Below are 27,527 nucleotides of genomic sequence, written 5' to 3'. Positions count from 1 at the left end.
CCACACTGTTTCCTTTCGTTTATACTGAATTTAACAATTCAAACCACTTCCTCAAACCCTCACGATGCCCTCCCAACACGCCTGAGGAACGTGATGGATCAGACTCCGGCCCGCTCTTGGGAGCCTCCCAGTCTGGTGGAGGAGGCAGATATTAGATTAAGTGACCAGTAGGGGTAGGGGCTGTATCACTGGAGAGGGTCCTGGTCCTCTTACCCAGGAAGGGCGCCTCCACACCCTGGAATCATTCTACCCAGGGAGCGGGTTTCCCAAACCTCCCTCCAGCCCTGTCTTTCTTCCCTTCTGCCACAAGGGGGCGCCAGAGCCAGAGTCTTTCACAGAGTCTTCTGGAAGCTCTCCCATCAGCAGGGTGGCTGGGTGGCTAGGGTGGCTGGACTCTGGGCCCCTTCTCCTGGTCACCCCAGCCTGGTGATGGTCCTCTCTTGGCCTTAGGATCCTCATGTGGAAAATGAAGGAGGTGAATGGAGTTGAGCCATCTAGACCCACCAGTGCTGTAATCTGGGCTCCCTCCTTTAGCCAGCTCTCATCAGCAGTATGTCCCGGGCTTCATTCCCCAGCACCTGCTTCTGGGTGGTCCAGGGGATCCATCTGAGTACTCCTCCACTCTGGGTCCCAGAAGAGACTAATGCCCACTAAGACAGCTTCCCGCTTGTTACAGAGGCCTACAGGAGGCAGCTCATTACCCTAGGAGTGACCCAGGCAGCAAACTTGCTGGCAACACACAGCAGGTGGGTAAGAGGTCTGCCTACTGATGCCTCACAGCTACCCACACTGGGAGCCACCCAGGTGTGTCAGTGTCAGGGACACCCCAGCTCTAGACACCCCAGGAACCAACCCAGTGGAGGTTATGGTTGTGGGTAGAGAAAGAGAAAGTAAGTCACCAGAGAAAGGCCTGGCTTGCTGCTGGCTGGCCCAGCCCAGAGGAGGTCTGGCCCCCAGTGGGCGCGGTCTCTGGAGGACCATGAAGGCTGATGTGTCTGGCATAGCTAAAGGCTGAGACAAGGGACAGGTGTTTGCTTCCTGAGACAGCTTCTCTTGAATTGGGGAGTCTCCAGCCTTGCTGTCTCGGCCAGCATGAGAGGCAGTGAGCCTGTCTCTGAGCTCTGTCTGTGTGTCTGTCTCTCCTTGGGGTGCCCTCTCAGCTGTGACCCCAACACCACCCCATTGGCCTTGCCCCTGCTCGTCCCTGGCCCTTCCCAGGATGCCTCCTCTTAACCCAGTGAGCCAGCAGGAAACAGCCAGGTCAGAAGCCACTCCTCAGATGACCAAGCAATTCAGTCACACGGGGCAGGAAGGGCCAGCTCACACAACCTGAGCACCTACTGTGTGTCAGGCTGGTCCTGGGCAAGCCACATGATATGTGTTATCATATCTCTTTCTTACAGTAGCAGCCTAATGAGGCAGCTATCATATACTCATTCGCAGAGGAGGAAGTTGAAACTTGGCCTTACACTGTGAGAATGCAATCCTGGGCTGGTCTGACTCACACCTGTGTCTCCCTCCTTCTCTCCACCTGCTCTCTGCACACACTCTGAATTGTTGTGCACACCTCCCACCTCACCTCATCCTTGCTGCTGCCTTGCTCCTGCACCCAGCCATGCCCACCCAGTTGCACAGATGCTCCCAAGCTCATATGCACCAAGGTGGGTGCACTGATAGACACGTGTGCACACGCATAGCCCAACCCTGACTGACCGCCCTGGCTGTCACTTAGCGGTGTGACCTTGAGCAAGTCACTTAACCTCTGTAAGTCTCAATTTTCTCATCTCCTTGGAGCTATTATGAGAATTAAATACAATATTGTATGTAACATTGTTAGTACCTTGCCTGGACGTTGTGGTTAACAAAGTTTAGCTATTTTTAACATTTTAGCGACTTTCATTATTTTTGTACACATTGTGTCTTTGTACAGCCTCTATACATGTAACAAGCTACCCACAGTATAGGCAAGGCCACAAGGATTTCCCTGCACACCTACACACCCATACCCACATAGGAACCCACAATGAAACAGTCAGCCACCCACTATATCATGCGTGTAGGTGCCCCTGCCAGGCTCTACTGGGGTTGGGGCCGGGAATACCTGTGGAACAGAGACAGGGAGCCTGGCCTTGGAGTCCACCCAGGCTGGCTGGGAAGTAAGATTCATGATCAAAGTGTGGTCTGCAGACCAATCTGGGACCTTGTTAGAATCTTGAAGAATCTCACACCCACCCCAGACCTTCTGAATCAGAATCTGCATTTTAATAAGATCCTCAGAGCCCACAGGTGGAGAAGAGCAAAGTCGGAGGGGCTGCTATCCCTGAGTGGGAGGGACTGGCCTTGGGTCTGTCGCTGGTGTCTCCAGCCTACTCCAGGCAGGCCAATGTACCTCCTGGCTCCTCCTCTGGGCTCAAGAGTTGGCGCTAAGTTGTGAGGTTATCCAACTCAGCTTTGAGAGGACAGGGTGGCCCCCTCAACCCTGTTCTAGAAGAATATAAATAGCCAGGTCTCTCTCAGTTCCCTCCCAGGGCTCTGATGGACTGGGGGCTGGGAGCCACATCAGGGCTCATGTGGCAGAGGGCCCTGCCCTTCAGCCCCCCTCCTAGAAGGTGTCCATGCTCATTTGTGACTCTCCCCACCCAGCCTCAGGGTGGAGTCACTGCCAGAGCTCTGCCTGATCTCTCCCGCCTTGGGTGATGTGTGGGCTCAGTCCTTTGGGGCCATGGGAGCCTGAGGCCTGGGCCAGTGCCGCCTCCCTTTCCCTGGTTAGAGCTAATTTTAGGGCTGCCTTGACAGCTGCTTCAGCTCAGCCTAGGTTAGTTTCCAGCTGCTCAGTGTTGGGGTCAGTTGGGGTCCGTTGGGGAGTGGGCAAGGCCAGCCCCAGCTTTGGCTGCAACAGATGAAACCAGAATCCCTACCCCCTGGGCACTGTCCCCACTGCCTGGAGAGTCCCCCCTCAGTGCTGCAGGATGGGATGGGAACTGGTCCTGCTCTCAGCCTGGCATAGCTTCTGCAGACAGACAAACCCAATCCTGCAGAAACCTGGAAGTCGCAGACGTCAGAGAGCTCAGGACTTGAAGACCCTCTAGCTCAGCACCTTGCCTGCAGGAGGGAAAGGGCAGAGGGGCCAAGGTCTTGGCCAGAGTCACAGAGCAGGTGATGGCAGAGCTGGGGCAGGAGCCCAGGCCTCCTGGTACCCAGCCAGGTTCCATGCCCTGTGCCCCAAGGCGGGGTGAAAATGCAGAGGGGCCAGCATCTAAAGGAGGCCATGGAAGTCAAGGCTGGGCTTCAACGCCCTCCTGCCTGGAGGGTGGCGAGAGGGGACCTTCTCAAGGTACCTTCCTGGTGCCAACCCAACGCTGATGCCAACATACATCTTGAGCCCCCATGCTGTGCTCAGCTATCAAGAATTCAGGAGCATGGGGCCGGCCCCATGGCCAAGTCATTAAGTTTGTGTGCTCTGCTTCAGCGGCCCAGGGTTTCATTGGTTAGAATCCTGGGCGTAGACATGGCACCACTTGGCAAGCCATGCTGTGGCAGGTGTCCCACATATAAAGTAGAGGAAGATGGGCACGGATATTAGCTCAGGGCCAGTCTTCCTCGGCAAAAAAAAAAACAAAAAACAAAAAAAAGAGGAGGATTGGCAGCAGTCAGCTCAGGGCTAATCTTCCTCAAAAAAAAAAAAAAGAAAAAAAGAATTCAGGAGCATGGGGCCGGCCCCGTGGCCAAGTGGTTAAGTTAGCGTGCTCTGCTTCGGCAGCCCAGAGTTTTGCCAGTTTGAATCCTGGGCATGGACATGGCACCGCTCATCAAACCATGCTGAGTTGGCATCCCACATGCCACAACTGGAAGGACCCACAACTAAAAATACACAACTGTGTACCGGGGGCCTTTGGGAGGAAAAACAAAAATCAAATCTTTAAAAAAAAAAAAGAATTCAGGAGCAGATGGCTCCTGGGATAACTGATAGAAGGAGGATTTTAGCCTCTGAGGACAAAGGGATGGAGTCTGTGCCCTGTCGCCAGCGTTCTGGTCCTTGATTTCCTCCCTGATGAGTTGGATGTGGGGATACATACTCACAGACTGGGTGGGAGGGACAGAGGAGATGAATGGGGGCTGGGCAGAGCACTGGGAACTCTGGAGCGTGCTGTGCGCACAGGGCTACCAGCTGGCTTGGGACCCAGGCTCCCTCCCATGAGGAACCCAGAGACTGAGAGTTTCCCACAGTCTTCACCTCCACTGCCTCCATCCCCACCCTGTTCCCCACCCAGTGATACTGCAGAAGGAAAGAGGAACAGTCTTCAGGCTGACCTGGGTGAGAGGGAAGGGAGATGAAGCAGGGTCACAGGGGAAAGCTGTGGTTCTCCTCCTCTCCCCCGCCTAAAGTCTTTGCTCCCTCTGTTCCCTCGGTTCCAGTCTGCTGTCATGCCCTGCTCCTTATTTTCTCCTTCCAAATCCTCCCCAGCTCCCTAGCCCCTCTTCCTTCTTCCCAACTCCCCTGGGCTCCCTTACCCTGGCCCGCTGTGCCCTGGCCCCCGTGGTTCCTGCTCTCGTGTCTGCCAGTGGGAGAGTGGAGGAACCGGCCTGCACACTGGGCTTTGCTGCACAAGGATGGTACCCAACAAATATTTAACGGCCCACCTCAAATCCTTTTTGAAACAAGGCTGTGTGTACATGAATAAATAGATAAACATTGACTGACTCTAAGAACACACACGTGCACCCTGGGAAAAGCCTTGTTTATCTATCCTTCCTAGACAACAAGTTGATTCCCACCATGGACCCTCCAGATGATTGAAGGCAGAGGAATCTAAGGATTAGGGAGGTGGGAGGCATTCCAGGTGGAGCGAATGCCTCGAGCCAAGGCTGGGAGCTGGAGAATGCTCAGCAGTCAGTGGACAGCAGGGTGAGATGAGCTGTTGAGGCTGCCAGGGTCCAGATCATGAAGGGCCTTGAATGCCAGGCCAAGGAGCTGACTTTGTTCTGAGGGCAACGGGGAGCCATGGAAGGGTTTTGAGCAAGAGAATGAAGAGGTTGGATTTGTTGCCTGTACCATTCCTCTCCGGCTGCTGCATAGAGCCCGGATTGAAGGCAGAGAGAGTGGTTCAGGTGAGAGATGAAGTAGGAACAGAGGTGAGGCTGATGAAGGTGCAAAGTGGACAAGCCCCAGGCCATCACAGAGGGATGGCCAGGACTTAGTGAAGGATTGGATGAGGGCAGGGAGGGAGTGAGACGAGGCTCCGTGATTCTCAGGTTCCTGGCCCGGGTGACCAGCTGGCTGGAGGTGCCCTCGCTGCAGCAGAGAGAGGAGGAGGTCTGGGGAAAGATGTTGAGCTCGGCTTTGGTCATACCAGGGAGATGGAATGACTGCAGATGGAGATGTCTAGATTAGTCAGAGGACTGGGGCCAGGCAAGTCTGGACAGATCCTCTGTGAGCCACATCCTCTGGATGACTCTAAAGTGTCTCAAGTGCCCCCAGGACAGTCCCTTAGGCCCTATGGTCCCCAAGACAACAGGACCTGGAATTGGGCCCCAGGAAAGGACAGAGAATAGGGTCAGCAAAGGGCCTGACCAGGATGGAAGGGAGGGTCTGTGGCCTAAGGATAAAGGACACCCCCAGGGTAGGGCAGGAGTGGCTGGCACAGAGGTCTGGGATGAAGAGGCAGCAGGAAGAAGCCAAAGTGGGGCCGAAGTGGTAGGTCTTAGAGGTGTCAGCCCAAAGCCATCATTGTACAGACAGGCAGAGCCCGGCCTAGTAAGGGGTGGGGATGGGCCAGGCCACATGGCAAGGCAGAAAAGGTCATCAACTCCTGGCTCAGTGCTGTCCCCTGGGCCACACTGACTGGGAGTGGTCAGCTCAGTCTGACTCTGGGATTAAGTTCCCTGGCCAGGCAGGCCCAGGTGTTGTGGGCTTGTCTGGTCCAGACGGGCATGCTGAGGCAGACGGGTGAGAGCCTGACCCCTCACCAAGCAGCACCCCTAAACCCACTGTCAGTCCATCCCAGCCCTGTGCTGTTATTTTCGCGGTCCCAGGACCCAGGCAGGGCTTTAAAGCAGTCAGAGGAGGGAACCAGAGACCCAGACCTGGGGAGCTCACAGCCCAGCACAGTACCTGTCCCACTCCTTGCCTCAGTTTCCCCACTGGGAGTTGAGTTGACTCGTCTCCGAGGGCCCCTCCTGGCCTGGCTATTAGAAGGGCCTGAGAGGGAGGCAATGAGCTTTCTGGAAGGCCAGCCTCTCCCGTGAGGTCCAGCCGCACCCACCACTCCTGCACTTGAGAGCCTCCCTCAGCCCCACCCACTGGGTTCCTCCGGGCAGGGAGCCCAGCAGGAGCGGAGGAGCCCGGGGCCTTGGGGCCTTGGCACTGTTCTAGATCTAGCCCGGCAGGTGGGGGTGACTCACCTGGGGGCCAGGATCAGGGAAACTGTGGGGTGGGGGGTGGTCTGGGAGGGTGTCAGAGCCAGAACCTGGAGACTCCCTGCCTCATCTAGTCCTGGAGGGCCCTGTCCTTTCTTACGCAGCACCCCCGACCCCCGGGGGCCTTCTGTTCTCCAGGAGGCCCAAGCTGCAGTCCAGGAGTTATGAGGGGCCCAAGGGTTTGCCAGGGCCTGTGCCCTCTTGGCCTCTGTGTCCTAGTCCACATGTGCGGGGAGGCATGGGGTTAGGTAATCCTCAGTGTCCCCGCCAGCTCTAAATTCCCGCTTTGCTGAGTATACTGCAGGAGGCCCAGGACCTCTCTGATGGTTCCCTGGAGGCTCCAGGCAGGGGTGAGTGGCAGACTCTGAAATGAGGGGTGGGGAAAGTGTTGCCATGTGTAACAGAGGAAAATACAGGATGCTCTGGTAAATTTGAACTTCAGATAAGCAACAAATAATTTTTTACTATAAGCATGTCCCAAATATTATTTATGCTAAAGAATTATTCATTATTTGTGTGAAATTTAAATTTAACTGGATGTCTTGTGTTTTATCTCACAGCTGTAGGTGGGGAAAGTGTTTGGAGCTGGGCCTTCAGCAAAGGAGGGTCCTAGCCTCTCAGATGACGAGGGCTCTGGCCACGTACCTTGCTGTACTCCAGGTCCCTTATCTATGGACTCCTGGATGGTTTGTTGGAAGTAGGGGGCCGAGGGAGGGAGAAGCCAGGATCGGGAGAAACCAAGAGCTGTGTAGAGAGGTGGAGAGGCCCAGGGCCCAAGAGGCAGCATGGGAACTCCTGCTGCCTCCCATCCAGCTGACCTCACCACCGCTCCTCCATCAAGGTTGGTGGGCGCCCCCTAACCCCAAATCTCCTGCACGACCGGACTCATGCCTTCCTCCACACCCTTGCTCTGCTCCTGCCCACTTCCCATCTGTTCAAACACTAGCCACTGCAGGAACCCTCCATAGCTATTCTTTAGCATCCGGACTGCCTCCTCTGAGTTCCCACAGTGCTGTCAGACTGTGTCACAGAGCCACTCAATCAGCTGAGTGCCCTATATACAGCAGGCTCTGTAGCAGGCACCAGACACACACCCGTGATCAGGTCGGACACAGCCCCTGCCTCCATGGAGCTCACCGTCTAGTGGAGAGACAGACACACAAACGGTCACAAAACGGGGAGACAATTGCCTTTCACAGGGACTGACGAGTCCATGCGACTAGAGGCTTCCAGCCCACGTTGTTTTATTCAGGCCCCACCACAGAGCAGCCTTCAGTCAATGCTACTGGAAGAAATGAAGGTGCTGAGGGAGAACAGAGGACAGAGGGCCTCCCTGGAGACCTTCCCCATGAAAGGTGGAAGACGGGCCTTCTAGACAGAGGGAAGAGCACAGCGAGGGCCTGGTGCCTGCAGTGAACAAACAGCGAGAGGGGTGTGGCTGGCGTGGAGGAGGATCTGTGCCCATGAGGCTGAGAGGTCACCATGCAAAGAGCCTAACTGGGCAGCTCCGGCAAGTGCTGTGGACCCGTGACCTGCGGAGTCTCGGCATCATGGCGTGCTGTTGTGCAGAGTGGCCTGTCCTGCAAGATTCCATATTTCCAGAGGGCAGCGGCTGGGTCTTCCTCGTCTCTCATGCCCTCTAGGACGGGGTTGAGAACCCAGCAGAGCAGATGGATTGATAGAGAGCTGAGGGGTGGATGTGGCTGCGCCCGGCTGGCCCGGAGGACCAGTCACAGGGCACCGTTCTCTTCCGTCGGAGCATCGGAGGTTGCTGGGGCAATTGTAGTAGGTGATCACAGTCACTCAGCAACGTGAGCAAAGGGGAGTGGCTCTGCCCTATGTGGAGCCCCCTCTGCCTTTCTGCATCTGTTTGCCAGGTCTCCTTCACAGCCACGGTCTGAGACAGTGCAGTGACAGTGACAGGCCGTGTCTACCTACCCATCACCAAGCCCCGACTGAATGAGCAGGGCCCCCACAGACACCACCTCCAATGTCTGGATTACAGAAGAAGAAACCGAGGCTCAGGGAGTTTGGGTGATGTGCCCAGGAGGTTTGGGTGCTAGGAGTTTAGGGTTTAGTCTAAGCCAGGATTTTAACCCAACTTTGTCAAACACTGAGGCTCAAGCATCTGTTACACTGAGCTGCCCTTATCTTTTTGAGTAACCTCCAAAATGTTGCTTATTTTCAGCGCTCAGAAACTCACTCCAGCTTCATCCAGTTGTGATCTTTGCTACTTACGTTGTGGATGCCATCAAGGCTGCTGCTTGTCTGTGAACTCTGCAGCGGCCTTTGCCCAGAAGCAGTAAACTGTGGAAGAAGGGAGGGAAGCAGAAGGCAGGGGTGAGGCTGGCTCCTCCTGGGTTTCACTGGCACTTTCTCTCGGCGCCCCACCCTTCCTCTAGGCTGCAGCCCTGCCCTGCAATGAGTCATGCAGCTCCCCAGCTCTGCTGGGACTCTGGGCCCTGGGCACACATGCAGCCTTCCTCCTCTGCGGCCCAGGCTCACGCCATCCCCTGAGTCACCCTGGAAGTGCTCTGCTCCCACAGGGTGTCCAACGGCCACAGTCTGGGCCCACCGCTGGACAAGATTCTTTGTGGGTTTGTCGTGCGCCATGTCTCCCCTGCTGGACTGTGAGGGCCTTGAAGACAGGGACCTTTCATTTTCTCATTTGTGTGTTTAATGAGCACCTACTGTGTGCCAGGCACAGTGCTGGGTGCCAGGGTACAACTTGGGCTGATATGCCCTGAGACTTCCGACTGTTCCACCACCCTGGCTTCCCCAGGTTGTACCACCTGCGCCTCCTCACTGTCCTTCGACTAAAGGGCTAATATCTGGAGCTCAGGCCACATCGACCCATGTCTTGGACCTCCTGGACGACCCTGGCCTCTCCGGGTGTGTGCCTGGTACAGCACAAGCCCTCACTGGGGTGGATGTGGGGCAGTTTTAATGACGACTCGTCGATGATGGCCCTGGAAAACTAAAGTACTGTTGGGTGCAGACGCGCATGAGATCTCGAGAGCCGTCCTGCAGCAGCCTCCTCCCCAGGAACCCTCAGAGTCAAGTTTGGTTGTGGGTAAACCCTTTGCTGCCCCTTCCTTTTCTCCCCCGGCTCTAAGATCCAGCCAGTCCTCTCTCTTTACTCTGGTTTCTGTATCACTAATGGATTTGTGACCTTGGTGGCAAGTGCCACTTCTCTGGAGCCTGTGGACTTATCAGCTCCATCCAAGAACCTTGACAGGATCCTGAGACCAGGTATTGTGCTAAGCACGTCACATGAATTATTGCTTCTCATCTCCTCCAACAATCCTAGAAGAGACATTATTATCATAATGTTTATTTTACAGGTGTGGAAACTGAGGGTCACAGGATTTAAGTAAATCAGTAAGTGATGGAGTCAGGATTCATGTCTAGGGTTGTCTATTCCAAACATTCCTCTTAACCTTGGCACTGCCCTACCCTGCATCTGTATTTGAGAAAGACCTCGGGCCAGCCCCAGCGGCCTGGTGATTCAATTCGGCACACTCTGCTTCTGCGGCCCAGGTTCGGTTCCTGGGCATGGACCCACACCACTTGTCCCTTGGTGGCCATGCTGTGGCAGAGGCTCACATACAAAGAGAGGAAGGTTGGGAACAGATGTTAGCTCAGGAAAAAAAAAATCAGATAAAAACAAGGGAAAGACCTCTGTCAAAGGCATCCATGATATCTTCATGTACCAAACAGAGGAATGTTCTCTTCCTCAGCAGAGACGGAAATGACCCCTCGTTAGTGGGCGGGAGCATCTGTGAATGTCATGTTGGATTAAGGTATCATTCTACTGTTGGCTCAGAGCCTGGCCGTCAGGCCTCCAGACTGCACCCGCGGGAAGGCAGTGTGATGTCTCATCTAAAGTTCTTCCTGGTGCCAGTCCCCTGGGGAGGACGTGCGGTCCAGGGCCTGGAGAGAACTGCAGTGGGGTCCTGGGCTACGGAAGAGACACTCTGACTCTCTTAGTCTGGATTTTTAAAGGTACTGGTGTCTACAAGGCAGGAGGAGGCGGTCAGGGGCCTGCACAGTGGGGGTGCGGTCAGGTAAGGCCTTATTTTTCTCCCTGGTGTCGATTAGCACCTGGAGAACCAGGTGACACCTAGTACGCCAAACTGCACTCTGTTCATTTCCTCGTCGTCATGTTTGTCTGAACAGCCTTGTTACAGCCCCTGTAAGGATTTTAAAAGGATGCATTTTTCAGCTAATATTTTAAAATAAATAAGCGTTTTGAAAGAATACTTTTGGGGCCTGCCCGGTGGCGCAGCGGTTAAGTTCACATGTTTCGCTTCGGCGGCCCGGGGTTTGCCGGTTCAGATCCTGGATGCAGACATGGCACCACTTGACAGGCCATGCTGTGGTAGGCGTCCCACATATATAGCAAAGGAAGATGGGCACGGATGTTAGCTCAGGGCCAGTCTTCCTCAGCAAAAAAGAGGAGGATTGGCAGCAGATGTTAGCTCAGGGCTAATCTTCCTCAAAAAACTAAATAAATAAAAAATAAAAGAATACTTTTATGTTGACAGAAACGTTGCAAAGATAGTACAGAGGAGTCTTGTATGCCCCACCCAGCTTCCTCTATGGTAACACCTTATATTTGTCACAACTAATGAACCAATATTGATACATTATTACTAACTAACTAGAGTCCATAGTTTATTTGGATTTCCTAAGCTTTCACTCAGTGTCCTTTTTCTGTCCAGGATACCACGTCACATTTAGTCACCATGACTCCCTCCCCTCTTTCGGATCTGGGACGGTTGCCTGGACTTTCCTTGTTTTTGCTCACCCCGACAGTTTTGAGAAGCATTGGTTAGGTATTTCGTAGACTGTCTCTCGATGTGTTTTTTTCTGATGTTTTTCTCATGATTAGACTGGAGTTGTGAGTTCTTGGGAGTAGGACCACCGAGGTAAAGGGCTGTCCTCACCACGTCAGCTCAAGGGTACGTACTATGAACAGGACCTATCACTGGTGACGTTGACCTTGAGCACGTGGCAAAGGTTAGGTTCGCAGGTTTCTCCCCTGCAAAGTTACTGATGCCTCTGTGTTGTCCCAGCTCAGATCACTAAGACAAGAGGGGCAGCACCCCTGGAAGTCTGCCTGGTGGTAACCACAGTACCCAGTGAGAGAACCACAGTGTGGAAGGTGAATCTCAGAGGGTAGCCGCCTTGCAGCTTCAAAGACTTTAGGCTCTCCCGGCTTCAGCAGGGAGCAGGTCTCATTCATCTCTTTGTCCCTAACACCCAGCACAAGGCTGTCTGTTGAAGGCACTGGACTTTTTTCATTTGCAGAGCCCTTTTTTTTTTTTTTTTGAGGAAGATTAGCCCTAAGCTAACATCCACCACCGATTCTTCTCTTTTTGCTGAGCTATCATCCATGCCCATCTTCCTCTATTTCATATGTGAGATGCCTGCTACAGCATGGCTTGATAAGTGGTGTGTAGGTCCACACCTGGGATCCAAACTGGTGAATCCTGGGCCACCGAAGTGGAGCAGGAAACTTAACTGCGGTGCCACTGGGCTGGCCCTGCAGAGGCTATTTTTTTTTTTTCTAATAGAAGTAAAATTCACTTACTGTGAAATTAACCGCTTAAAAGTGCACAATTTAGAGGCATTTATACATTCACAGTGTTGTGCAACCCCTCCCTCTGACTAGTTCCAAAACATTTTCTTCACCTCAAAAGAAAACCCCATACCCATTGCAGAGTCACTCCCTATTCCCCTCTCCCCTCAGCCCCTGAACCTACTCTGGATGTTTCATATGAACAGAATCGTATAATATGTGACCTTTGCTATCAGGCTGCTTTCACTCAGCATTATGTTTTTGAGGTTCATCTGCATTGTGGCATGTAGCAGAACTCCATTCCTTTTTATGGCTGAGTAATATTCCATTGTATGGATATGTCACAGTTTGTTATCCACTCATCCGCTGATGGACATTTGGGTTGTTTCCACCCTTGGGCTATTGTGAATAGTGCTGCTGTGAACATTCATGTATAAGTATTTGTCTTAGTGCCCGTTTGGAATTCTTTTGTGTGTAGACCTATGCATGATTGGATTTTTAAAGAAGGTGATATTTCTTCACAGGTTTCTCACAAGCAGATTAAATTTATGCAGTGGCTCTGGTTATGGGTCAGGGCCTGTGGAAAGGGGGTCTCTCACTTGGGCCCAGTTCAGGTTATCATCTTATCAATAGGTTGGATAAAGGCATGGCACACATGTATCAAATTTACCCATGACAAGAAGCCAAGGGGGCCGGCCCGGTGGCACAGTGGTTAAGTTCGAATATTCCGCTTCTCAGCGGCCCAGGGTTGGTCGGTTCGAATCCCGGGTGTGCACATGGCACCACTTGGCAAGCCATGCTGTGGCAGGCGTCCCACATATAAAGTGGAGGAAGATGGGCATGGATGTTACCTCAGGGATAATCTCCCTCAAATAAATAAATAAGTAAATAAAAGATTCTAAAAAAAAGAGCTAAAATTCACAATGCAAGTATATAAAGAGAGCAAAATATCAAGTCTTGCAGCGGGTTTCTTCAAATGATTGTCCAAGGACAGGAAGTGGGAGAACTGGTTTACCAACAACGATGCTAAAAGGAGCTCAGAGTTTGAGCTGACCACAAGCTCTACATGAGCCAAGGCAATGGCTACCAAATAAGCAAATGCAAATGCAGGCTGCACTAACAGAGGCATAGTGTCCAGAAGAGAGAAGGTGATTGCCCTACTCTGCTCCACACTCAATCAGATGCACATGAGGCTCTGAGGCCTCTCTGACATTCTGGGGTATACTCTGGGTCCAGAGAAGGTGACTGGACTATAGAGGCTTAAACATCGGGTCACATGACAAGTGGGCAGAGGACACAAAAGGAGGCAGGGTGGCTGGAGCAGAGTCTTTGTTGGCCAGGGTCTGCAGGACTGGTCCCCGGGGAAGCAGGCTTTTTTCCTACAGGGAGTGAGCTCCCTTCCTTTCAGGGTTGAGTGTACAGAACGAGCAGGGGAAGATCCAGAAGGATATCGGTGAGTCCGGGTGACTCAGGGGATCAGGGGACTGTCCTGGGGATTTTCAACTCTGAGAAACGGATTTATCCCTAAATCCCGAGGGGGAGAGGCGGGGCAGAGAGAGGAACCTCCGAACCCCTGTGGTGTTGATTTTATCTCCTCCTCTTCCTTCCCCTCCTTCCTCACCTCCTCTCCTCTTGCTCTCCTCCTCCTCCCTCTCCTGTTTCCTCCAGACTGGCACACAGCACCATCCTGTTCTGGCAAGAGGAGTAAATCCTAACACAAATTGAGGACTTTTGTGAGAATGACGGGCTGAAATCAACAGGGTGGATTTAACTGGCTAGGTTGTAAAAACCCAGGAAAAAGCTTGTGCTGTTGTGGTGAATGGAAAAAAGCAGAGTACGCAGTCATGTATACTTTATGACTGGGTTAAAATGCATAGAACACGATGATAGAAAAACACCAAAATCTTAACATCAGTTACCTGCGTGGATCAGAACTGCCAGAATTTTTTATTTTGTGCTTGCTATTTTTCTGTATTTTCCCAAATGTTCCATAATGAAGAGGCATTATTTCTATAGTCAAGAAAAACAAACACCCAACCCTTTGTTGTGGACGAGTTGAACTGGAATAGATGTGGGGTGCCGTGGAAGCAGGGCCTGCAGTTTCCGCCTGACCACTTCCTGCCCTCGGCTGGCTGTGTGGCAAACCCCCTACCCCCACCCCAGCTCCCAGTGGTTCTTATGGTCCCCTGTTCCCAGCAAGCACTTGGGAAACTTGAGCAAACACATGACGTCTTGCTTGAAGAGCCATACAAATAAGTGATCCTACAGTGGGAAGGAGAGCCCAGCTCACTCTCAGGTAGAAAGGACCCGAAGGGCGGGGAGACCACAGGTTGGGCGCGGCCAATGGCGCTGAGCCATCGCCAGGTTGGAGCAGGTTCTCGGATCCCAGTGGTGCTGCCGTCGCCCCTCAGCCTGGACGCACTGCACGTTGGTAGTGAACGTGAGCTGCCAGTGCAGGGGTCTGGAGGAGCCAGGGGCGGTGTACGCAGCTCATGAGGTCTCCAGACATAGCCAGGTGAGAGCCGCGATCCACGGAGCGCTCCCCCACTGCTGCGCTGGGCTGAGCCTGTACACACACATTCAATCCACACATTGGGCCCACCAGCTCAGCATCACAACCCCATTTTACCTACAAGAAAACAGGCTCAGAAAGACTAGGCAGCGAGTCACACGGCGAGGACACAGGAGAGCTGCTCTGAATGACCCTTGCACATGCATCAAGATAGTCTCAGCACTTGGCTTCCTGCTTCGTGCAATGGCCTGTCCCTTGGCCTTTGTGGCCCTGATGTGGCCCCACAGATGGTTTGCTTCTTGCATGTGATGACCTTTGTGGCCTTGGAGAGGGGACCTCCTGCTCACTTCTTCATCCGCAAGGATGGCAAGGGCTGGAGGCGACAGTTGCAGAGACCCCCCACCCCCACCCAAGCCCAGGCTCTGGTGGGCTGTTCTGGGCCCTGAGGGGCAAGTGTGGTCTCTGTGGCCTTGAAGATAGAGAGGAGACCCTCAGGGAAGTCACAGAAGGCAAGGCTCAGGTCCCAGGTTTCGGGAAGCTCCTGTGGCCAAAAGCATTGTGATCAGGGCCTGGACAGCACAGTCGGGACTCTTCAAAAGGGCAGCTGGAGGACACAACCCCCGAGGGCCTTTCTATCCTTCAGATTCTAAGATTCTGAAGTTCCAAGACTCTCAGATACTGACGGGGGCGAGGGGGGGCAGGGTAGTGGGTTGGTGCCTTCTCCGACTTGGTCACATGCTTTCAGAGCCTTAGCCCACCCACTCAGGGTCGTAACCACAGGCATCCCAGCCACATGCCAAGAATGGGACTGGTGTTTCTGTGGCTCTTGGTTGGTCTTTTCCTGAGGGTGGAAGAGACCAGCCTCTGGGGGTCAAGGCACAGCTTTCTCTGAACTGACCCAAGAAACATTTTCCATCACATGCTGGGGGGAAGGCTTGTGTGGGCTGGGCACTGAGCACAGAGAGGTGATCACTCAGTCCTGCCCTCGGGTGATGACAGGCAGACCCACAGCGGGGGGCTCCATGTTAAGGCAGAGGGGCACGTAGGGGATGCAGGAGCCAGAGGAAAGGCCCATAACTCTGGGGACATGTACCAGGCACTTTGCAGGGCTGGTTCTTTCCTCCCTTGGGTTCCAGGAAGACTTCCAGCAACCTGTGGGATCCACGCCGGTGGCCTCAGAACAGCCAGGGATGTGCTGAGTCTGCCGCTGCCTGTGCCCCAAATACACTGAGTCATGGCAGCCCAGCTCTGGGAGCTTGACATCAAGAGAGTCACAGCTGCCTCATGTGGCCCGTTGGGTAACTGAGAAGAGGCTGGCAGTTTGTCGGCATTGAGTAACTACTGGGCTTCCTGAAATTTCAAGTTTCTTTCTAGACCACTCCCCACCTTCCTCTTTTAGGGTCAGGCTGGGGGCTGGGGAGTATCCTCATGCCCACATTCATTTATCTATTCATTCAATAGTCACTTGCTCACCACCTCCCCTTCTCCTGCCTGTCCTGGGCTGGGGGTACTCAGAGAGGCAGCCATGGGGTTCTGCCCTCCTGGGTCCCTGGCTCAGGTAATGGCACCACCATCTAATCCTGCAGCCGAGGCAGAAATCTGGGCATCAGCCTGGCCTCCTCCCTCACGTCCCCACTTCTGTTTTCCTGTATGTCTTATACTTCCCCATCACTCACTTGTCATCTTCTAGACACCTTCCCCTTCTAGACTCAATGAAAGCAGGCAGTGTGTCTTGTTTCCTGCTGTATTCCTGACACCCAGCACAGTGCCTGGCACTTAGTAGGTACTCATTAAACATTGTGGAATGAGGGGCCGGCCCTGCGGCTGAGTAGTTAAGTTCGTGCGCTCTGATGCAGACGCCCAGGGTTTCGCTGGTTCGGATCCTGGGCACGGACATGGCACCACTCGTTAGGCCACACTGAGGCGTACTGGGGGGATTTGGAGAGAAAAAGCAGAAAGAAAAACAAAAGAAGAAGATTAGTAACAGTTGTTAGCTCAGGTACCAATCTTTACAAAAAAACAACCAAAACACATTGTTGAATGAATTAGTAAGTCCCTTTAATTCCATTTCCTTAATATTCCTTGGATCCATCCCCCCTCCCCTACCCCAGCCACAGCCTTTGTTCAGATCTCATCCTCCATCGGAACGATTGAGCAGCCTCCTGATGGCACTGCATGCCTCGTCTCCCTATTCAATTTATTTTCCACACTACAGCCCGAGTTCTCATTCTAAAGAGCCCATCTGCCCTCCTCAGAACCCTTCCTGGCTCCCCATCACTCACAAGAACAAGTCCACACTTCTAGGATGAAAAAAAAGTAATAGCAGGGGGCTGGCCCATGGCGTAGCGGTTAAGTTTGTGCTCTCTGCTTCAGCAACCCGGCGCTCGTGGGTTTGGATCCAGGTGCAGAGGTGGCACTGATCATCAAGCCATGCTGTGGCGGCATCCTCCATAAAATAGAGGAAGACTGTCACAGATCTTAGCTCAGTGACACTCTTCTTCAGGCAAAAAAAGAGGAAGATTGGCAACAGATGTTAGCTCAGAGCTAATCTTCCTCACCAAAAAAAAAAAAAAAAAGTGATAGCAGCTATGACTGATCAGCCCACTCTCCACTCCCTGGGAAAATGACCAGGAAGATACACAAAACTACAAAAACTGGCAGTGATACTATATGAACTAAAGACAAGAGAAGATCACAAGGCAAAATGCAAGGGAGGGATGGTAGTAACTAGGTGGTAGATGTGAACAGATAGAGAAACACGTCCCTATATGACACACCACCTGCTCCTCCCTCTGAAACAGAACAGCGTGTGTCACACTGTGTCATTAACTGACCATGTGCCACCCTTTACTTCAAGCTCCTAAAGGACGAGGACCATACTGAATTTATCTTGGTGTCTCTGGCACCTAGCACAGGACTTGGCACATAGTAGGCACTCAATAAATATTTGTTGAATGAATGAATCAGAGGATTAAGTGAATTATGCAGAACCAGGGGTTCCAAAGTACATGAGACTGACTCATCCCCACTGCCTACTCTTCTCTCGGGGACCCAGGGGCTGTACTGACCGGGTGGACCTTTGGCCACTCCCCAACCAAACAGGATTATCTTCAAAGCCAGTCAGAGTGGTTGAGGGCACGGATTTTTGGGGCCAGAAAGCCTAGGCAGAGTCCTGGCTCCACCAGTCATTAGCTGTGTGAGCTTGGGCAAGTAATCTAACCTCTCTGTGCCTCACCTTGTCATCTGTAAAATAGGGGTAGTAACAGTGCCAATCTTAGAGGGTGCTTGTGAGAACTAAATTTGAGTGCGTGTGTGTAAATTTAGTGTATATATATTTAGTGCATATATATACACACATACACATATGTAAATAATTTTACATATATATATGCTATCCTATATATGATACTATACGTATATATAATGAATGGGATATAACATACATACAGTGCTGTTTAAGTGGCAGCTATTATTAATGATGATGTGGATGACAATTCCCTACTCCACCTCATGAGCTTGGCCCTTTCTGTTTCTACACCATCTGTCTAATGGTGGAATTAAGACTTCGCCATTATTAAGCAATGCAGCATAACATTGAGAGCGTCAGGAGGGGGTGACTGGCCTGGCCTTCTTTCTGCCTGGTCAAGAGAGAGTGACCCCAAAACAATCAACATGGGACCTGAGCAAAGATCCTAGACCCAAGGAAGAAGAAAATTGTTCTAAAGATTCAGATGGAGAGCTTATTATCTATGCAACGATTTTCTATAAGAAACAATAAAAGTCAAAAGTCATCTGTTCGATATTCTCAAAACAAACACACGCACCAAGAAGCTTTGAGAGAGGGGTTGTTTGTTGGGTGCCTCCCAAGTGGCAAAGGCTGTAAATAGGTAGTTCACAGAAATGGAAATGCAAATGGCTCTCGAACACAGGAAAAGACGCTTGTCCCACTCATCAGAGAAATGCAAATCAAAACGACCGGCAAGATGTGACTTTTCACCTATCAGATTGGTAGAAATCACAGTGTGGTATCACAGGAATGTGAGGCCCTTGTGAAATCCATGTTGGGGATTTTAAATCCTTGAGGGGACTTTGCTTTGAAGAATTGGCCCCTGCCTCACCTTCAGCAATGGTGTTCAACTGAGATTCTGCCACTCCAGCTCCAGGGGTGGCCTGGACTGGTTGAAGCCTGCTAAATTTCTCATCATCCAGAGGCGATTATCGAAAATTGCTGGGTGACCTTAGCCGAGCTACTTAGGCACTCTGAGCTCTGTTTCCTCATCTGTAAAGAGCAGATGGTAGTGGAGACTTGCAGAAAGCAAGTCAGCACAATGTTTATCACATACAGTGGTCCCCTCTTACTCTTATCCACAGTCTCACTTTCTATGGGTACCCAAGGTCAAACACGGTCTGAAAATATTAAATGGAAAATTCCAGAAACAAACAATTCATAAGTTTTAAATTGCACACAGTTCTGATTAGCGAGATGAATCTCTTTCTGTCCCACTCCATCCCGCCAGGAGCGTGAATCAACCCTTTGTCCAGTGTATCCACACGGTATACACTCCCTGCCCATTAGTCGCCTGCTAGCCCTCCCTGTTATTCGATCGACTGTTGAGGTATTGCACTGCTTGTATTAAAGCAGCTCTTATTTTTCTTAATAATGGCCCCAAAGCACTAGAGTAGTGATACCAGCAGGTCAGATATGCCAAAGAGAAACTGTGAAGTGCTTCCTTTAAGTGAAAAGGTGAAAGTTCTCGACTTAATAAGGAAAGAAAAAAATTGTATGCTGAGGTTGCTAAGATCTACAGTAACTTTTATTACAGTATATTGTTATAATTGTTCTATTTTATAATTAATTATTACTGTTAATCTCTTACTGTGCCTAATTTATAAATTAAACTTTATCACAGGTATATATGTATAGGAAAAAACATAGCATGTGTAAGGTTTGGTACTATTCTGTTTCAGGCATCCGCTGGGGGTCTTGGAACGTACCCCGAGGATAAGGGGGTCAATAAGTGTACTCAATAAGTGACACCTTTTATTGTCTTTGACAAACGAATACATATGCATTTAGATACGTGTACTTGACTAATCTAATGGCTTTATACAATTACAAACTAGAGCTGCACTTTCTAAATCATAATAGAAGATAAAAACAAGAAAAACCTAGAATGTATAGCAAAGGACAAAAAAACAAAGCAGGAAGGAAGCACAAAAATAAAGTAAAACAAGACTATGTCAGTTAGGAAATAGACGTAAGTAAACTAAGCTATGCTATTGAAGGCAAAGATTCTCACATTCTCACATTTAAAAAGAAAATTCAGGGGCCGGCCCCGTGGCCGAGGGGTTAAGTTCGTGCACTCCACTTCGGTGGCCCAGGGTTTCGACAATTTGAATCCTGAGCATGGACACGGCACCGCTCATCAGACCATGCTGAGGCGCTGTCCCACATGCCACAACTAGAAGGACCCACAGCTAAAAATACACAAGTATGTACCGGGGGGCTTTGGGAGAAAAAAGAAAAATAAAATCTTTAAAAAACAAAACAAAAAAATCCACCAAAATTCAGCTCGACTATATGCTGCTTATCAGAAATACTTAAAATAACACAGAATGTCCAAATGTATTAAAGATGTGCATGTAAAAAACGAGATATAAGAGTATTGAAAGAAAACATGGGAAGAGATCTTGGAGTAGGAAAGGTCTTTCTAATTACGGCTCAAAATTCAGAAGCCATAGAGAGCAGATTGATAAATTCAACCACAGAAAAACAAAAACTTCTACCATTAAAAAAAAGAAAAGCCTAAGTAAAGTCAAAAGACAAATGGTAAACTAGGAAAAATCTTTTTAATTCAGGTAACCAACAGAGGGTTAGATAGTCTTCCTAAAATATAAAAAGCTAATAGGAATCAATAAGCCCAACGACCTAATAGAAAAATGGCTAAAGGATATGATAGAAAAGGAAATGCAAACAGATCTTAAATGGCTCTCTGGTTATGAAAAGATAGGCTCAAAATAAGAGAAATGCAAATTCAAACTACACTGAGACATGATTTTTCACCGGTCGGGTTGGCAAAACTCCCAAAGTTTGCTCTCAGTGTTGGCGAAGCTGTGGGGAAACAGTTCTCTCACCGAGTGCCGACGGGAGGGTTGATCGGTACAGCCCCAAAGACGGGCAATTGGGCAGCAGTTATAAAATTTACAAATGCACAGTCCTTCAGATCTAGTGATAATATTTCTGTGCAATCTCCTACATGAACAAAACGTATGTACACAGTTATTCACGGCAGCATTGTTTGTACTAGCAAAAAACTGGAAATAATGAAAACGTCCAACAGAGGATTAGTTAAATACACTATAGTACACCTACACAATGTGGTGCTGTGCAACCCTAAAAGAATGAGGAAGCTTCCAACTTACCAGTTTGGAAAAATCCCCAAGATACAATTAAGTGATAAAAAGCAAGGTCATGTGTATTGTATGCTACGTTTTTGTGTTTAAAAGAAAAAAGCAGAAATATTTGCATTTGCACAAAGAAGGATACACAGGAAACTAATAAAATCACCTGTGGGAGGTCAGAATTGGCCACCCCAAAATGGGTCGCTTTGGCTTGATTATTTTTAAGGACAGGAGACTCTGAAAGAAACTTTGACCTTCCCCCTAACTGCCTAAAAGAATTTAAGATAGAAGGCCTGGCCCCAGGACAGGCCATCACCATAAATAACTCTGGGTATCAGTAGACTGGGAGGGTCCTCGCTAAGCCCACTCTTATCAAAGTTCTGTCTCTAGGGTCATGTTGTCTGTAATCCGCCCAGCAAACACTTGTTTACCAAATATTCGCTTTTCCATCTCCATGTAAATTGCCTTCCTCTCCTTTGAAGTCCCAAACCACCACCCCAACATCCTCCTTTGTCTTTAGCTAAAGATGGTATTTAAGGTGGCGGCTCTGGCCATTTTGGCGAGTTACTCAGTTTTCCTGGGTTTCTCCCACATATACATGTTATTAAACTTTGTTTGATTTTCTCCTGTTATTCTGTCTCATGTCCATTTAACTCTTGGGCCAACCAAAATGACCTAGAGGGCAGAGGAACTGTCTTCCTCTCCTACACACCCTCCAGCTTAGGGGTGAAGGGAGGAGTAGGAACTGCGTAGATGAACAATGGAGGATAAAGGGAGATTCTTCTCTGTATATCTTTTTTTCCTATATTTTTAATTTTTGAAACATGTAAATATATTACTCATTCCAATTTTTAAGTAAAAAAGTTAATGACACAGAAAATTTACATAAAAAACACAGACAAAGCTATGTTAAGTAAGTGCAAAATAGAGGGTGGTAACAGTGATATAAGAAATAACAGGGGCCGGCCCCATGGCCAAATGGTTAAGTTCACGCACTCCGCTTCAGTGGCCCAAGATTTCCCTGGTTCAGATCCCGGGCAAGGACATGGCACCACTCATCAGGCCATGCTGAGGGTGGCATCCCACATAGCACAACCAGAAGGACTTACAACTAAAAAATATGCAACTATGTACTGGGAGGATTTGGGGAGAGAAGGCAGAAAAAAAAAGATTGGCAACAGTTGTTAGCTCAGGTGCCAATCTTTAAAAAAATAATAATAATAATAAAAACTGAGCCAGCCCTGATGGCTTAGTGGTTAAAACTCAGCACTCTCACTGCTTTGGTGGCCTGGGTTCCCTTCCTAGGTGCAGAACCACACCACCCGTGTGTCAGTTGCCATGCTATGGTGGCAGCTCACATAGAAGAACTGGAAGGACTTACAACTAGGATACACAACCATGCACTGGGGCTTTGGGGAGGAAGGAAAATAAATAAATAAATAAAAGTAAAAATTGCTCCTAAAAGCATTGAATGTGACAAAAGGTGGCTTTTTGCGTGTGTGTGTCTGTGTGAAAAAGACTGGCACTGAGCTAACACCTGTTGCCAATCTTGCTCTTTTTTTTCTTTCCTCCCCAAAGCCCCAGAACATAGCTGTATATCCTAGTTGTATATCCTAGCGGTGTGTAAGTCTACATCCAGGATCTGAACCACTGAACCCTGGGCCACTGAAGCAGAGTGTGGAAACTTAACCACTACACCACCAAGCCGGCCCCAAGAGGTGGATATTTTTATTTATTAAAAATATATAATCCATTGAATAATATTGAATAATAGAGCATCAAAACAGATGAAATACAAATAGAAGTTGATATAAACAAAAAAGTAGTAAGAGAGACATCATTATCAGCCTAATAGGTTATATAGACTAAAAATAAGTATGGATATACATTATTTTAAAATATATGTGTGTATGCATGTATATAGTACAACTAGACTAATAAATATCAAAAGATAGATCCCATAAAAAGAGAACACACATCTCCTTTTAAAAAATTCATGGAACACATAAAAATTAAATTGTAAAAAATAAAATATACACAAACCACAGACTTTAGTTAAACCAATGTTCCCTACATACCTGCAATAAAAGTAGAAATTCATAACGCAAGTTTGAACAATTAAAAGAAACAACACCAAAACCTAAATATTCCCATGAAAAGACTTTTGATTAGGTGAAAGAGAAATTAAAAATTCAACTACCAACTATTTATAAAATAATGATAAAGAAAACTTTACATATCAAAACATACATAATGCAGCCAAAGCTGAATTCAGAGGGAAATCATAGCCTTAAAAGCTTAACATTATTTAAAAGGAATGACAATAAACAAAATAAGCATCCACTTTAATAAGTTTGTAGAAAAAGAACAGAAAAGCTACCCCAAGGTAACTAAGAAGAAGAAAATAATAAACATAAAAGCAGAAATGAATTACTTAGTAAACTATGGAACTGAGAAATAAATTCAAGTGCTTCTTAAACAAGCAGACAAAAAAAATCCATAGTATGGCAGATAAAACCCACCCTGACTTGGCCCTTTTGGTTTATCTATCCCGTGACACAGCCCCCTTGCATGCTCAACTCCTGCCTATGGACCCCTTGCTATCTGAACTCAGAAATCAAATAGATTGAGTCAGACAAAATTTTTGAGAGAAGGCTGACATTGCCAGTTCTCAGCTCTCGTTCTTTGCTTTCCACTGTCATCCACTAATGACGTCTTCCTGCCCTTTGAGGCCCAGCTCAAATGCCCCCTCCACCAGGCAGGCTTTGCGGATCCAAACTACAGCTCAAGTCAGAGTGGGATAAGCACTGCAGGAGACTGGGTGAGTCCAACCTTTACGGCAGAGTGGAGGTTAAATCCAACTATGGGGATGGAAGAAGGCTGCCTGGTGGAGGGGGCATTTGAGCCGGTTCCTGAAGGAGAAAGAGGAGTTCACCCGGCAACGGGAAGGGGAAAGAGCACCTCCAGGAAGAAGGAAGAGCAAACACATTTGTGTGCGAGAAAGGACCCTGTGATTTGGAGAATAGTGGGACATCCCCATATGACTGGGGTGTGGATGGGGATTGGGGACAGATGAGTGTGAAAAGGTCAACGGGGCAGGTCACAAAGGGCCTGAATGACACACTGAGGGGCTTATGCTTCCTCCTCCTATGGGTGATGGAGGGTGGCTGGAAGCTTCCGAGTCAGAGTGTGAAGTCGGGACCGTCAGATGGTGAGTTGCCTGAGCCCCACTCTCTCTGAGGTGGGGGAAAGTAGGGTGGCCAGTGTTATGAGAGAGGAGTCCTTAGGCTGGCAGGCTGCCCAGGAGAAGCTGGAGAGAGGTGGGGTGGGCAGCTGGGGCTCCGGAGGCCTGGGGCTGGGGTAAGGGGCCCAGACCTGAGTCTGTTTCTCCTCCTTGACCCATTTGCTGGTTTCTGCATGCCACCCCACTCCTCCCCATCACAACCAGGGAGGGGCTGGGAGGCAGCTCCTGGCACCTCCAGCAGTCACCATGCGGCTTTTCTATCCACCCATTTGGCCCAGCCCCCGCAGGGGCCTCTGTGGTCAGGTCTTTGTGTCTGCACAGTGGCCCTCTTTGTCCTGAGTAGCCCCCCTGCACCACCCCACTCCTGCCCTTCTCTCTCGCCTGTGTTACAAAAAGCACCAGCTTTGTAGAGAGACAAGCTAGGGCTCTGATCTTGGCTTCCCCCTTTGAGTCTGCGTGAGCCTGAGGAATTCGTTTTGCTTTCTGAGCCTTAGTTTTTGGTCCATGAAAAGGAGCTGTGTGAGGAATCCAATTCCTAGCAAGAACTGGTCTGCTACCCAGTGCTGAGACCTAAATAACAAGTGATGTCTACGGGGACTCCTACCGAAGCCTCATGCTCTTCACGGGACCTCCTACTGACATCTCTAACCTCATCCTCATCACTGCCCGGACAGGTGGCTCTCATCCTCCCATCTGACAGAGGAGGAAACCAAGGCCTGAGGGCAGGGCTGTCTTCATGGGCATGTGACCTGCACAGTTACATAGGGCCCCATGCTTCCAAGGGCCCTGCACTTGATTTAATGCTCTGCTATCCCATCTCGAAATTCTTATTAGTTTTTGAACATTTTCGTTTCACCCTGGGTCCCACAAACTATGCAGCTGGACTTGCTGGTGGGGAGGTGGAACAGAGGCTTGCCCAGGCCTAGACCAGGCTTCCTGTCTCCTGGCTGCCTCCCTGGGTGCCTGCACCCTGGCACGCTAAGAGCCAGAGCTTCTAGGCTGCATTTGGCATCAGAGGCCTGGCCCCTGCCCGGGTAACCTGAGGAGGATGGTTCCCAATTGGTGAGGGAGGCAGGATGGTCCAGGCCAACACAGAAGTCCAGAGAGCAAGCAAGACAAGGCTGCTGGAGCAGGCCCAGCCCTGTGTAACCGGAGCCGCAGTGTGGGTCCCCACGCTACGGCTCAGTCATCACTCCGGGAACTCAGCAGGGCCTTCCTTTCCAGCAAGTCACAGCTCCAGGGCCAGAGGACCCACGCAGACTCACTGCATGATTTTGAACATTCGATTCCCCTTTCCGAGCGTCAGTTTCCCCATTTGTAAAATGGTCTTGATAACACCTACCTCCCAGGGTTCTGGTGAAGATTAGAGACACTTTCACACAATGACTAGCCCAAAGAAGGTAGTCACTAACTAGAGTTCTTAATTCATTTGCTCAGAAATATTCATGGAGGCTGACCAGGTGACAGGGACACTGCTAGGTGCTGGGCATTTAACCGTGAACAGGATGGACCCTAGCCCTGCCCTCAGAGAGATCCCCATTAGAGGGGGTGCAGACATCGATGCTGAAGTGCTGGGCCCTCACTCACCTCCTGCTTGGCACCTGCTGCTTCCTCGCCCTGCAATGCCCCTTCATGCTTCTCTGCCCTTGGCCCTTCTCCATATTGCAAGTCTCTTTCCTCTGCTCCTCAGGCCTCACTGAGTTGCCTGTTGTGGTAGCTCAGACCCTATGTGTCTCCCGGATGCAGTTTTTCTTTGGTTGTGAAGTAAGGGAGCTGGACCGGAGCAGGAGCAGGACGCTGGGCTGGCCCTCCAGTTGGCTGGAGGCTGAGGCAGAGCCTTTGGTCTTCATCTTGGAATCTTCATCAAAGGAATTTTTTCCTGGGGCCTAAACAGCAGTTACAGTGGAGGTCGTTAGGGAGAGGAGAGAGGAGGGGTTGGCCAGGGCCTCCATTGCCCAGGAGGACTTCCCCACACTGGGACCCCAAGGCTTGGACTCCATAAGTAAAGGCCATAGGGATCCCTAGCCCCCTAGAAGCTACATGGACCAGCCAGGACAATAGGCAGAGGAGGCTGGACAAGGGACTTTGTGTCTCCCGGGTGGAGGTCCCTGGGGACTGCAGAGGCAGCTCAGCCACACAAGGGTGTGTGTCCATCTGCTCCCAGTCCTGGCAGGGCTGCAGCCAGCATCCTGCCTGGCCCCAGGCAACTGATGTGGAGCCCAGCAGGACCCAAGGCCCCCAGGGCCCTGAGCAAGCTCCTCGGCCACAGAAACAGGTCTCCTTTGCACTTGTCCAGACACTGACTGTCCAAAGTCCTGGATGAACGGACACTGCTTGGCAGGAGGGTGTGATTGCCTCTATTTTATATAACAGGAGGCCTGAGAGGGACTGGAACTGGGTCAAAGTCTCCCAGAGTGAGTGCTGAAGCTGAGCCAGAACCTACTCTCCTGACTGATGCCTAGAGCAGAATGAGAGAGGGGGCATTCATCCACTCATACATTCAACAAGCACTGAGCAACTCTGGGACCTCTGGGACCACAGTAGGAAGAGGGCAGACCTGGTCTTTGTTCTCCTGGAGCTCACAATCTAGGAAAGGCACAGAGAGAGGCTCCCTGACCCTTGAAGGCCATCAGAGGGGAGTTGACAGCAGAGAAGGGAGTGATGTGTGTGGCTAGTGTAGTCTGAGAAAACAGCTCAAGGGAACCAGCTCAAGACGAGGGTCTAAAAGAGCCGGGTGTTCAGGAAATTTCTAGTGACTCTTTCCGGCTAAGATTAAGCAAGGGGAGCATAGCGGAGGCTCCCCCCGCCCCCCATCCCTTTCCAGAGCTGGAAACAAGCACGACCCTGAACGCCTGGATTTCCATCCTAGGCCAATGGGGAGCACCCCCCGACCCCCTACCCCAGGGTCTCAAGTAACGGAGGCGAGTTCTCAGCGTGGTCCTCTGAGTAGGTTCCTGGGAGAAGAGGGCGTGGGTTCTGGAAACGTCTCGCGGCAGCAGAGACAGGAGTCACACAGGCACCAGACAAACTGCAAAACTTTAGCGTCTCTGAAAATCTCTCCTCATCTCCTGGGAGGGAGGTGGGTGGCCTCCGTCCCGCCAGGCGGTAGGACAGTCGCCCCCAGCCCCTCCGCGGGCAGCGCCAGGGCGGACGCGCTGACCCCGCGGCCGTGTCTCTCGCCCGAGTCCTAGCGAGGGTGGCCTGGTGTCTGTCGCGGCCGGAGCGGGGCGGTGCCAGGGTCCGTCCAGGGTCCGCCCCGCCCCAGGTCTGACCCACGGGTCAGGAGCTAGGCGCGGCGGGCGGGGCTCCAGGCACGTGGGTCCCGCGGCCGCGGCCCAGCGAACGCACGAGCGCCCCGCGGAGGTGAG

At 50.7% G+C, this 27,527-nt stretch overlaps 1 protein-coding gene and 1 long non-coding RNA gene across 5 annotated transcripts in view; one reads left to right on the top strand and one right to left on the bottom strand.

Moving 5' to 3' along the window:
- Window positions 1–8,880: 8,880 nt before the first annotated feature.
- Window positions 8,881–27,527, top strand: part of P2RY2 (purinergic receptor P2Y2) — a 35,143-nt gene continuing 16,496 nt past the window's right edge. The window contains exon 1 of one of the 2 annotated variants that reach the window (XM_023644162.2): window positions 8,881–10,484. The gene's annotated coding sequence lies outside the window, so the exon portion shown is untranslated. Of the gene's footprint in view, window positions 10,485–27,330; window positions 27,523–27,527 lie in introns of those variants that run through there. The other variant, XM_023644161.2, reaches the window with a different exon arrangement.
- Window positions 13,917–27,428, bottom strand: LOC138925037 (uncharacterized). Of its 3 annotated transcripts, XR_011440688.1 has the most exons (5): window positions 27,059–27,428; window positions 25,747–26,045; window positions 16,190–16,441; window positions 15,607–15,724; window positions 13,917–15,054 (listed from the first exon to the last, which is right to left on the bottom strand). It is a non-coding gene; the product is annotated as an uncharacterized lncRNA (long non-coding RNA). The 3 variants fall into 3 exon arrangements; XR_011440687.1 differs by lacking the exon at window positions 15,607–15,724; XR_011440686.1 differs by lacking the exons at window positions 15,607–15,724; window positions 27,059–27,428 and having other exon boundaries at window positions 25,747–26,359.

This window comes from Equus caballus, chromosome 7 (assembly GCF_041296265.1).
Source record: "Equus caballus isolate H_3958 breed thoroughbred chromosome 7, TB-T2T, whole genome shotgun sequence".
NCBI classification, from domain to species: Eukaryota; Metazoa; Chordata; class Mammalia; order Perissodactyla; family Equidae; genus Equus; species Equus caballus.
Note: the sequence above shows the minus strand (reverse complement) of the source record. Positions and strands in the feature narration are given on the sequence as shown.